The sequence below is a fragment of the Octodon degus genome, unplaced genomic scaffold, assembly GCF_000260255.1.
Source record: "Octodon degus isolate 3935 unplaced genomic scaffold, OctDeg1.0 scaffold00114, whole genome shotgun sequence".
Lineage (NCBI taxonomy): Eukaryota > Metazoa > Chordata > Mammalia > Rodentia > Octodontidae > Octodon > Octodon degus.
In genome coordinates this window covers 4,502,787-4,514,014 of record NW_004524690.1, presented here as the reverse complement: position 1 = coordinate 4,514,014, position 11,228 = coordinate 4,502,787, and the positions used below count along the sequence as shown (strand labels likewise).

The window sequence follows — 11,228 nt, the reverse complement described above, 5'->3', positions numbered from 1 at the left end:
TCTTGTGATTGTCCCTACAGTTTTGACTTTTCCAGAACAGGTAGGTAAATGAACTCATATGACATGCAATGTTGTGTGTCTGCTTTCTTTCACGGGGCATGCTGTTTGTGATTCCTTGCTTGTGTGTATACATAATTCATTTCTTGTATCTACTGAGTCATACATCATTGTTCACATATACACTGTTTTTATCTGTATCTGTTGTATTTTTTCCAGTTTGAAGGTATTATACATAAAGCTGCTATAAATGTTTTCCTGTAAGCCTTTATGTGACTATGTATATATTATGGTTTGTGTATATGTGTCCCCACAAAGCCTCATGCAGTCTTGGGATGGCTTCTGGAGTTTACAATTATTGTGGGTGTGGATGTTGTACCTGCCCTGGGGCAGGTAATTTGCATCACAATGTAAGGAGGGAAGAGAAGCTAGCTGCTTGAGCTGCTGCTACCTCTCCCTTGTGCTCTTGCTCTTTGCCACCACCATAAAAGGTTGCTCTCTGCTATGTGCGGCTCTGCCTTGGACCTAGTTGAATATGGACTGAAACCTCTAGTAAATGAGAGCTAAATAAACCTTTCCTTCCTTCATTTGAGTGTTGGGTATTTGTTCCAGCAATGAAAGAAGAGTAACTAAGACAGCGTATTAATTTATCTTGGATACGATGTTAGATTTATCTTTAAACATTTCAGGGATTTTAATGCTATGATGTGTCATACTTTTTCTATTTGAAGTTACAAATGTTCATTGCTAATATGCTGAAATATAATTGACTCTCTGTGTTGATTTTATATTAATAGCTTTGAAAATTCCATGTAGTAATATTAATATTTTTTGTAGGCTTTTAAGGATTTTATTTGTAGTCAATTTTGTGCTATGGATGAATACAGCCTCATTTTTTCCTGCCCAGTCAGTATGATTTTTGTTTCTCCTTCTTGCCTTATTGCTCAGTGTAAGAAGTATGCAGTGGCCTTCTTTATCTCATTTGACCATTCTTAGTTTGAAGTTCAATTGTCTGCAAACAGAATAGCTACCCCTCCTTTTTTCTGAGTTCCTGTAGCATAGAGTATTATTTTCCATCCTTTGATTTTCAGTCTATGAGTTTCTTTTTGAGTTAAGTGTGTTTCTTCTATACAGCGTATTGTTGGATCTTGGTTTTTTTGTTTGTTTGTTTGTTTGTGTGGGTTTTTTTGGTATTTTTGTATGGTTTGTGGTTTCACTGAAGCACAAATAAACATGCACACAGGCCTTCTACTCGTTCTCTTCACTGCACAGCCTGGCATTGGGATTGGTGACTCAGATGGCTAGCTGGGCTGCTCTTTCCACAATGGCCTTGCGGTTCTTAGAGGAGATGTTGTGAGCAATCTGTGCAGTAAGACTTGTTGCACATCAGCAGCTCCTTAACATTGTGTACCAGAACTTCCAGAAGCCACTGAGCAACATGTGCTTGGTCTTTCTGTTACCTCCATAACCTATGTTGGGCGTCAAGATCTGGTCTTTGAACCTCCTTCACACCCTGTTGTCGATGACTCTGGGTTTCCACCAGTTTCGTTTAATTTTCACGTATCAGTCTAACTGGTGCCAGATGAAGTTCTTGGTCCTCTTCTTGATGATCTTGAGCTTCACGAGGCGGTCTGAGGGCCACCATGGGGCCAAGTGGGAGATGGATGCCACTCTGGATCTTGTTTCGTGATCCATTCTGCCAATTTTTTTTAAATTAGTGAATTGAGGGCCAGCCAAATAGCTCAGTAGATTAAAGAACCTGCAAACAGGTACAAGGGCCAGGGATTCAATCCCCAGGCCTGCCATGCCAGCCCTGCCCTCAGGGTACACTGAGATGGCAATTGAGACTGGAAGTGGTGGCGTGAGCCTGTAATCCCAGCTCTTGGGAGTCTGTAAACAGGCAGATCATGAGTCTGATCTGGTAGTGAGGCCCTGAATACCCTGTAGACCCTTCCCTAACATACAAAAAAAAAATGGTGAATCAAGGCCATTTTTTACTTTGATGGTTATAACTATATAACCATGGTTTTAACTGAAGGATATATGCTTATCCTTACTATGTTATTTTCTTGCTATTGGTTCTCTGCTTTCCCCTTCTATTTAATTTTTTACCTTGCCTGGTGTTTTCTTTTCTGATGTTGTTTTTGGAATTGTGGTCACTTTTATCTCTATGTAGAATAGCTTTCAGTAATCTTTGTAGGGTTGGTTTGGTGCTCACGAATTTCTTAAGTTGTTCTTAGTCATGGAAATATTTTTTTTCCATTAAGTTTGTTTTTTAAAAAAAATTTATTTTAATTTTTAATAGATTGCAAATTGAAAATAAACTATTTACAAACATAAATGAATATAACAATAAAAATTGTCCAAAATAAAAATTAAGAAAGAATTCACAGCTGTCATAATAGTTCACTGTGTCAAAACCAAGAAACTTATATTCATATAATTAGAATTCTCAAAGTAGAAAGGAGTAGGCAATAAATACTTAAAGATATAAAATTTCTGAATTTAGTTCAACTTGTAATACCATATTTCCAAGAAAAATGAACCTTTTCCACAAGAAATTAAAATAAGATCATACCAAGATACACAAAAATGAAATTGTCCAAAACTTATTGTAAAGAAAAAAATCATTAAAGCATATACATAAAAAATATTAGCTATGGAAGAACAAAATTAAATAGCACCTTATTCCACATTAGAAAGGAAAAAAGGATCAAGTGTGTAAGAAACTAGACTAATTAAAGGACTGAAAGAAAAGATCTGTCCTCTATGATTTTTTTTTTTCAGAACCGGGGATTGAACTCAGGCCCTTGCGCTTGCCAGGGAAGCGCTTATTCCACTGAGCCATCTCCCCAGCCCCTGTCCTCTTTGATTTTTATACTTAACAAACATACCTTTGAAAACTAAAAGTAAGATTTTCTAGTTATACAAACTTGCAATATTTTAATATCTCCAGAAGTAGCATATAGGAAATAACAAAGAGCATAATTCAAAAGGCAAGAGAAGTTGCAGTATGCTCCTGGATGAACAATAAAGAGCTCTCAATATAGTAGTTATGCAGGACTATAAAAAATATAATAGATGAACCCTTGTTTAAAAGTCATTGCAAATTTCTATGAAACAGTACCAATCTTATGTCGGGTTATACAAGTTTGTTTGTTTTTTTCATATATGTGTGTATATGTGTGTATAAAAGACAAGGCCATTAAGTTTGAAGAATAGTTTTGCAGGGTACATCAATCTGGGTTGGAAGTTATTTTCTTTCAGAACTTGTAATACTTCACTCCAAGTTCTTTTTGACTTGAGGGTTTGTGTTGAGAAGTCAGCTATGATTCTGATGGACTTTCCTTTATTTCTGATTTTTTTCCTCTAAGAGCTTTTAACATTTTAGTTTTGTACTGAATTTCTAGGATCTTGATTAGTATATGTCAGGTTGTAGATTTAGTTTGGTATTGGCTGTTTAGAGTTCTACATGCCTCGCTGAACTGTGTGTCAGATTCTGGTCCCATACTTGGAAAACTTTCTGCCATTACATCTGCAAATAATCTTTTTATGTCATTTGTATTGACTTTGCTCTTTGATTGAAGCATGTCAGTTTTGTATTGTTTTTCTTTGCATCATCTTGCAGCTGTTGAATTGTCATGTCTTTCTTTTCTTATTTGTAAAAAACTTTCCTTTTATGATCACTAGCAGCAATCCTGGTTTCAAGGTCTGAAAATCTACCTTCAGTTTCATTCAGATGCTTTTGTCAGCTTTCAGTGGAATTTTTAATTTCCTGGATGTCTCTTTGAATCTGGTTTATACATTCTAATGCTTCCTTATATTATTCATTCATGATTTCCATTATTTTCTTATGCTCCTCTATTTTCTAACGTATGTCTTCTTTAGATATGCTAAACATTTCTTTCATTATAGTTGTCACTTCTTTTTTTTTTTACCTGAGAGATTATTTCTGATCTGATTTCCTCTATAGGCTCATAGAGTTGTTTCTTTAACTGAGTTGTTATCATTCCATAAATTCAGGTGTGTGTCTTCCAATTTCGTCTGTGTCATTGTCTCTTGGACTTGCAGGTGGGCTAGAGGTCTAAGATTGCATTTTTCTTCTTCATCTTGTCTTTTTCTACTTCAAAAAATGTTTTATTCTGTTTTCTGTGATAATCCTTGTAATTTTTTGTACTAGGTAGGCTATATCTCTGATATCAAGGCTTCTCTAGGAAAGGACTGTTCTTCAGAGATTTTCTTCCGTGTATAGATTTTTGACTTGTGTCTGTCCCAAGATTCTGCCTTCCAATTAATTGAGGGGGACATGTTCATATCTATTTGGCTCAGTCCTTCTTTTGGTTTAGGGCTGTGATGACATTATTATCCCAAAGCTCCCCAGTATTTTTACAGAAGGGAGAACAACTCATTACAACAGATATGACATGCTAGCTAAAGCAGTACAAATAACAATAATGATAGCTTAGTGGAAGCTGATTAGGATGCTGGGGACATCACCCTCAGAACAGATTTATGCTGGTTGAATGGAGTTAGCAAGTTCTTGTGAGAATAGGTTGCTATACAAAAAGGTGAGCTTGACCATAGAACTGATTAGGCTTCTGATCTCATCAAGTGATCTCTCCTGCAAGCACTTCTTCCCTTGTGATGCCATCTGCCACGAGGTCTTCACTAGAGCTGAGTAAATGCTAGCACTATACTCTTGGAGCACCAGAACTATAGGTGATATAGACCTCTTTCCTCAATATGTTACCCAGCCTCAGATACTTTGCAATAGCAATAAATACGAAGATGAATTATCACCCCTAAAGTACAGTTACAATTTTGGAGAGCATTGCTGGAAGCAAACGCTCCTATGCAACCCAGGTAAGGAATGATGTTACTGGCATTAGATGATGGCACCAGAGACTCGCAGAGATAAAAATATCTGTAATCTCCCCATCTATTCACATTATGAAGAACCATGGTGTTTGAGTATTAACAGTGCTGCTTCTTCCTTTTTCTTATGATTAGAGAGATGAAGATAGACAAATAATTTAATCTTTCCTCCTTAGCCATTGTTCTAAATCTCCATTCATACATTGCTATACCTCACTTAGATCCATGAATTTTTAATACATTTTTAAAATCTAGTTTTATTTATTTATTTATTTATTTATTTTTAAACATTTATTTCGTGTGTGTGTGTGTGTGTGTGTGTGTGGCCAGCTCAGCCCACCAGGGGCGGGGTTGGCTGGCATGTGGTGCTGGGGGATCGAACCGCGGTCCCTGTGCTTTGCCAAGCTTGTTCCAAGTAGGTGCTTTAGACCACTGAGCCATCTCTCCAGCCCCAAAATCTAGTTTTTCATAGACAAGGGACTTGTGAAAATATTTCTTCTGAACTCACATATGGCACATGGTAGGGGTAACTCTGGGCCTCTTTATGACAGAACTGTGTCTCATTTGTAGATTGCTTTTAGTACCACACTGAATTGAATTGAGCTGGCTGTATACCAGCTTCTAGAGGAATCCATGCATTTTTCTAAGTGCGTTGTATGGAAATTATTCAAAATCTGCTTCAGTAGTTAGGACTTGAAAATTATTTTATAAACTAGACATTTCTATATTGACAATGGACCTAAGCCAGATTGGAATCATTTAGCTCTTTTCTGATAAGGTTAATAGTTGGCAGAATACCTGCCATGTTCTAGGCACTTTTATATATGTTACTTCCATTCACCACTCTGACCATTGTTACACCATCTGCATCTACCATGGTGTAAACAGACACAGTAGTTTGGTGATCTAGTAGCTGAGAAAGCATTAAAACACTGTGCTTGCAATTCTAGGCCATTCATGGGTGAGTCTGTGAGCACTGTTATCCCTGCCCCCGCCACTCTTTAACCCTGTTTGCTCTTACATCCTATGTCACAGTCTTTTATCCCCCCCCCCGTCAGTCTTTTAATCATAAATCTCTTATGTTGGTCCAGTGGGTCTATAACTGCTTTAAGAGTGTTATTTCTTTCCTACAATAACTGATGCTATTTGTCTATAGATCATAATGGTGGTGATTCAGTTCTCTAGGGTTGCTATAGTAAGGGTTATAAGTACTTTTTTTCTGCAATAACAACCCATTTATGAAAATAGTTACTGACATGCAAGTTACACATCTCTGCAAAAATTGGTTGAGGTTATGTTTACAAAAGAAACTCACAGTGTTCTTTAGAGATAATGAATCATCACTCTGGATGAGCTTCACTTAGACAATTCATCTCTCTGCCACAATCTCACCTTAGTTGGACCAATTTGGAAGGCCTGAATCTAGAGAATGAGTTTACTGTGGGTTGATGTGGAAGTTCCTGGCTATTTTAGATATCTGGGCATCACGAATAAGTCTTTACCAAATGCTGGTCTCACTATATAGGACCCAAAGATTGCCCGATATGTGATGTACACAAATGTTGGAGGAAAGTCTGCTAATCCAGAGACCAAAACAAAACACTACATACTCTGTAATTCATGTTCTATATCAGAATTCATTTCCAGGCTTCAACTGCGATTTAGAAGTTATTGCAGAGGGGCTGGTGAGATGGCTCAGTGATCTAAAGCACCTACTTAGAACAAGCTTAGCAAAGCACAGGGACCACATTTCAATCCCCAGCACCACATGCCAGCCAGCCCCACCCCCTGGTGGGCTGAGCTGGACATACACACACACACACACACACACACACATAAATAAATAAATTTTTTTAAAAAAAAGAAGTTATTGCAGAACATATGTAACTAACAGCCATGAGCTATTTTTTCTTATGAAAAAAATTTAATTGAGTATCTTTCATCTGATGAATAAATTGTAGTGTACGCATATATTGAAATAGTATTTGTTAATAAAAATGTATCGATGCATGCTGTGACATAGGTGAATGAAAATATTGTGCTAAGCAAATAAGCTGGTCATAGCAGATGACACATCAAATGATGCTTTCTATGAAATGTCCAAAATAGATAAATCTAAATAAGTAAAAAGTGACTCTTGGTTGTACAACCTTGAGTACATATGAGAAAACATTGAATTATACACTTTAATAGGATGGATTATATTATAGATCTTGTGTGTTATATCTTGATAAGGCTATGAAAATTTTGTGTTGTAGGTTTCAAAATATTAATGGCTCACTCCAAATTATAATTTAACTCTAAAATTCGGAGACTCTGTTCTCAACTGGGTCATTTGGGTCAATAACTTTAGCTTGATGTTATGTACCCTATAATTTAAAAGGGCAAAGTTATAAATAGTCTGGATTTCATACTCACCCTGCTTTGTAACATGACTTCGTTTTTCCCTGACATCTTGTCAGATTCTGAAATGAGACTCTAAAGTAAGCCATTAGGACACTAGGAAAGGTGACAATCTCCTGGAAACTGAAGCCTGAAAATCAAGCTAAAGTTTGGTGAATCTGCAAGATTTATGGCTCATGTGAAAATATGCTATCACAACTGTAAATTGATACACCATTAAATGGAGCTCCATCTTCTTACACAGCCCTGCTTATACTGTCAAACACAGTCTCAGGGAGAATTAATTGAAATGTGTGAAATTTAGATGGAGTCTCCTGTGATTTGTCAGACCTTTTCTGAGACGGTGCAAAATGGCCTGTGATCAGCTTGCATAAGAGATATAAGGGATTCTCTAACTTGTCACCTGCCAGAACAGTGGAAGAGATTCATTTAGTTATTAAATAATTATTAAAATTAACTATTAAATATTCATTAGTGTGGAGTCCCTAATAAAACTGTGAGATTTTCTTTGCCCTGAAATTAACTTTACTTAACCCTTTAGAACAAGTACAAAGAAACTATATGAAATTACTTATGATACAACAACCGCATTTTAAAAATCTTTTGCAAAGAATCTTTTTTTTTTTTTTGGTGGAACCGGGGACTGAACTCAGGCCCTTGCGCTTGCCAGGGAAGTGCTTATTCCACTGAGCCATCTCCCTGGCCCTAAAGGCAGGGCAGGGGCTTGAACCTGCGAAGTCGCGCTGTAGAGCCTAATGCGTAAACCGCTACGCTATCTCTCCAGCTTGCAAAGAATCTTAACATTAAAAAAAATTGAGAATATCCTTCATTAGTGTCGTTTTTATAATCACATCTTTGTTTCTTGTGTGTCTCTATCAGAAATTGTGGTTGAAATTTCTTCTTGAACTAACTGGAGGTTGTTCTGTGTTTCTGGAATCTCCATTCTCCAGATAAATTTGTTCTCTAATCACAGGTCAAAAAGCTGGGCTTAAATTTAGAAACTTCCTGCCTCAGCCTTCCATACTGTTAGGATTACCCAAGTTAATAGGGAATAAGCATTGTGTGAGATGAGAAATTCAAGATTGGTAAAAGCAACATCTGGGTTTTTCCCCTTCCTGGCTTTCCTTGGTGGGGGTGGGTCTTTTACTGTCTCTATAGAGTGCCTTTGAAGCTTATCATGCTGCTCAGACTCCCTGAGTGTTGTCTTAGCATGTTTTCTGTTGCTATATCAACATACTTGAGATAGGATGTTTTATAAACAAAAGATGTTCATTTAGCTCATAGTTGTGGAAGTCCAAGGGCATAAGAGTGGTGTTTAGTGAGGAGCCCTTTACTATATCACAGTGTGGTGGATGGCATGACAAGGCAGGAGCACACGCAAGAAACAGAGTGAGAGAAGTCACCTGGTGAGAGAGGAAGCAAGAAATCCAGGTAAGGAAGCCAAATTGGCATTATAGCAACAATCTCCTTTAGTATGCAATCCAGTCCTGTGAAGACAAGAACTCACTGCAAGAAAAAATTAGCTCTCTTCTTTTTGAATTTATTTTAAGAGAAAAAAGATAAAATAGCAGTGAAACAGTTTCAAAACAGGTTAATAGGACAGTTACAATAATTAAGGGCCGGCCTGATAGCTCAGCAGACTAAAGCGCCTGCTTAGGCAGAGCACAGTGACCAGGGTTCGATCCTCGGCGTGCCATGCCAGCCCCGCCCCTGGAGCATGCTGAGACGGTGATCGAGACTGCGCGTGGTGGCACGTGCCTGTAATCCCAGCATTTGGGGGGCTGAACACAGGAGGATCGCTATGACTCCGATCCATGTAGTGAGACCCTGTAGACCCTGTACCCCTGTACTAAATGCATACAAAAATAAATAATTAATTAATACATACTTGTGTATTGTTGTTTTCACAGTAATTATTCAGAGAACAAGATGAAGAACTCAAAAGAAGAAATAAAAACTGAAGGTATAACACAGTTAAATGGAAAGAGAGAACTTAAACATTAGCCCTCTTAATAACTTAATTACCACATAAAAGCACCATCTCCAACACTATCTGACTGGGGCCCAAGCTTCTAGCATTTGACCTTCCAGGGTGTACATCCTACCCAGGCCACAGCAACAGTCAAACACCACGTGCACACCAGCCCTGCCTGAATCAGAAAGACTGTCAGGGAAACTTATCCCTCTGAAACTTCAGATTATTTTTTGTTGTTATTGTTGATACAGGGTCTCGCTACACAGTTCAGACTCATAGTGATCCTCCTCATTTAGCCTCCCCAGCACTAGGATTACAGGCATGTGCCACAGCAGGCCCAGGGTTCCAAGGCCAGCATGACATGCAGTACTGGGGATTGAACTTGGAGCCTTGTGCTTGCCAAGCAGGTGCTTAGATAACTGAGCTATCTCCTCAGTCCCTTCAGAGATTTTTGTAATGACCTAGGGTCTACTTTTGCTAATACAATCCCCTGCCTTTTGGATTTATGACATAGTATTTGACATCCTGCATTTCAAAATCTACTTTTTTTTTTTTTTTTTTTTGCGGAAACGGGGATTGAACTCAGGCCCTTGTGCTTGCCTGGGAAGTACTTATTCTACTGAACCATCTCCCCGGCCCCCCAACATCTACATTTTAAAGTAGTATATTCAGCAATTTAGGAGTAGTGCTTTTGCCACAGTGTCAACCAAGTCTGGCTGCACAATTAACTTGTCTCTAAAGATCTGGGCCAGATTTTTTGAGACAAAACAATCCCTATATCAAGAAAGCAGTGTGATATTTTAAAAATAAAAAAGTGCAGATTTTGGAGTCAGAGATATGGGTTTGAATATTAGTTTGAAGAGTCAGTATGAATTTAGACAAGTTACTTAACCTCTATGAACATCAATATATGCAAAATGTGGAGAACTGTATTAAATTGCAGAGTTGTATGACAGAAATGATAGAATATATGTAAAATGCCTAACAGTACTAGCCATACAATGTGTTTTGAAAAATTATAACTATTATTGTTCTAATACAAATATACATATAATAATAATTAGCCACATGTTATAATATTGTTTGTAATCAGAGACTGTGGAACAAGACTTGTATAAACTATCATCTTTTCTGGGAGCCACTGCAGAGTTGAGGGTAGAGTGATAGGTATTTCTGGATGTCTCTAAGGAATAATAATTACAAAACTTTTAATAACAGAAGTATTCTCTCAGGGCTTCTTGTGTCCTGGTGTTTTTCTACTGACTGATAAAACAAAAAAAAAAAAAAAAAACATTTCCTAGCAATATCACATCATCTAATTAGTTCCTTCAACCCACAATTTTTTAATTAATCTCTCTGATATGTCAGGTGGTTTGTTTTAAGGATGAATACACAGAATTGAACCATAAAGATGAAAACCTTGCACTCATGAAGCTTTCATTCTATAGAAGTAGATAATTTCAGTAAGTAAAATCAGAGAGAAGCACTTTCAAAAAAATAAAACAATGTCATGTGATAGATTAAGGGGGCCAGAGGACAGGAAACTTCTTTAGCCAAAAGGGTCAGAGAAGCCTCTGAGTAGAAAACATCTAAAAATAGACCCCACGAAAGAGAAGAAATCAGCCATTTAGGATCCAAAATAGTAATCCAGTCACGGAAGAGTAGGTGTAGAAGCTACAAATTAGAAATTACTGTGATGGGTTCAAAAGCAAAAAGATGATCAATGTAGCTTAAATAAAATAAGAAATAGTATAAGATGAAGTCAGTGACCTCTATGGGCTAAATAATAAAGGACCTTATACAGCCAATGGAAAAGTATGGAGTTGATTGCAACTCCAGCGGGAGGGGCTGGGATGTGGTTCAGTGGCAGGACACTTGCCTATGGTAGCATATGTGAAGCCAGTGCCACAAAAGAAAGGAAAAAGAGGAAAGGGAAGAAGGGAAGGAGGGAAGGAAACAAAATAAGGAACAAATTGCA

The 11,228-nt window shown here is 37.5% G+C and overlaps 1 pseudogene; it reads right to left on the bottom strand.

The window, feature by feature from the left end:
• Positions 1-1,546: 1,546 nt before the first annotated feature.
• Positions 1,547-11,228, bottom strand: part of LOC101581711 — a 48,625-nt pseudogene continuing 38,943 nt past the window's right edge.